Raw genomic sequence first — 2,366 nt, 5'->3', positions numbered from 1 at the left:
CTGGAGAACTAATCTAATTTTAGCACCTGCATCAGAATACCTTAAAAGATGGTCAGATCTTCCTATTTCTTTAATTGGCTGCGTTAATATTGTTAACATGAATTCTGTACCTCTATTCCAATTTATTCCTTTGCAGCACCCATCTAATCTGTTCCTTAAAATAAATGAAGTGATATCTAACTTTATTTGGAAAAAGTCTTACAGTTGCCTCAATTTCTTTGCCGCTTGATATGCCATCATGTCCAAGTCTCTGCTATTACTGGGCAGCAGAGATTAAAGCAGACGTATGCTGCTTCCTAGACAATCATAAAATACCACCACATTCCTGCTACATCTAAAGCTCTATCTGTATTTTGATCAAATGGAAAACCTGTTAAAGGTACCCATAACCCATTTGTCATGAACACTATAAGAGAACGGCCCAAAATACAAGCGGGCGTAACGCACGTATATCAGGTTTTTACAACAGCGGTAGTAAAACGTTGTTTAGACTTTGGTCAGAGACAGGCCTTTTAGATGATATGCAAAGAGTTTAAATATTCATTCAAGACGTTTCTTCAAAGACATACAAAGCAAGAAATACATCTCAACATCACTTTTACAGTCCCCCAGTAACCTCCTCTGTCTAGCCATGACAAGGCCATTCTAGATTATCTTCAGGAATGTGGCCGGGTTTCACCTCTGTGTAAAATGCAGATAAATCCCAGGAACGGTCAAATAACGCTAGACTGGCTTAGTGTAGCAACTTAGATGGAGAGATCTCTGAACATGACAAGTTAACAGAGTTGGCAAAAATGTGGGTGTGTGTTTTTCTTCTGTGTGTGTGTACTTCTGTGAGACTGTCTCTGTAAAACACAGTAAAAAAAAGAAGCCCTGCCTCATGTATCCTTGTTCAAACCAAGTTCTGCTCTAAGCTATTACATCTAATCTCCACCCTGATGATTATTATGTGCTAGACGCTAATAGAATAATGGTGGAAGAATAAAAGAGTGCAGAGGTAATTAGGAAGCAGTGGGTCATCTCGTTTGCCCAGAGGAGGATGCAGAGGGAATTACCTGGTCCACAGATGGAGGAGACAGGAGGAGGAAAGCAGAAAGAGAGTAGAAAGACTTATTATGATATACATTGAAGTGTGGGAGGAAAGGAGAAGGGAAGCAATAGAAAAAATGGAAAGATTTCAACAATCTAAAGAATGGAAGTAGGAAAGAGACTGACGAAAGAGAAAGAAAAAGGTAGAAACAGAGAGGAAAAAGAAAAATGGGACTTGTTTCATTTTGAAATGATGGAATGTGTTCCTCGCCCCATAGGTCTGTTCAATAAGCTGCCTTCTGTTGTCAGGCTCTGGAGGACACAGAGAGAAGGGAAGGAGGAGGGAAATGAGAAAGAAGTGTATGTGTGTGTGTGCGTGTACTCAGAGTATGTATCCATCCCATAATTCCATAAAGAGCATTAGTCCGCCTACTCTCCTGCCTTCAGTGCTGTTCACTCATTCCACTGCGTGGCTGATTATGATCAAAGAAAGATTAACAGATGGATCTCTACAGTCATACATTTAAAAAAAACTGTTATATGCTGATGATGTTCTGTGATCCGAGCCAAGGATTTCTGTTTTGTGTTTAATAGACATAAGTTTATTCAAGGTTAACAAATTTTGTGCTCCACTTGGGAGTTAGAGACACGCAGTGATTGAAGTTGACAAAGCCCTTTAAAAGAATTTGTTTAAAGATAATCACAGGTCACTTCATCAGACTCATAAAATATACATTTGTAGCATCTATGCAGCATGCAGGCAGGTTTTGTTTCGTATCCCAAGATTTTTAAAATATTCACCTTACCAGTACAGAGAAGATGACCTTTACGTGCTGAAGAAAAAAGTTTTGGAGAAACTCAAAGCAAAGTTGGCTTTCTCAGAAACTGAAGCGATGTCCTAAATTCACATTAGTTTGCAAAAGTCTTGAGCCATCTCTCATTTCTATATGTTTTGCTTCCAAAATCTTGGAATGTTTTTCTTAAAGTGGTCTTGAGCCACAGTTCTCCAGGCTTTCTGAATTTTTCTTATGCCATTGGCAGCTTTTCCCCCCATTTTCAAGCCAGTAATTGTAACTGACAACTTTAAGAACAATGAGCTTTTCATTTGTTGAGCCATTCATTCAATTATTTAAGCATAAAAAGGGCATGAACTCAAGGGACGATCCAGTGTTGATGGCGTAGATGGCTTAGCAAAGATCCAATTTAAATTTTAACCAGTTTGTTATTCACAGCTAAAAAAAAATGTTACCATGACTTTAGCTGAATCTGTGAAAATAGCCAAATAGAACTGTTTAACAGTCATAAAATGGCATTTTTTCACCAACAAGGTGATTCCC

Source organism: Aulonocara stuartgranti, assembly GCF_965226115.1.
Source record: "Aulonocara stuartgranti genome assembly, chromosome: 11".
Classification (NCBI taxonomy): domain Eukaryota; kingdom Metazoa; phylum Chordata; class Actinopteri; order Cichliformes; family Cichlidae; genus Aulonocara; species Aulonocara stuartgranti.
Note: the sequence above shows the minus strand (reverse complement) of the source record.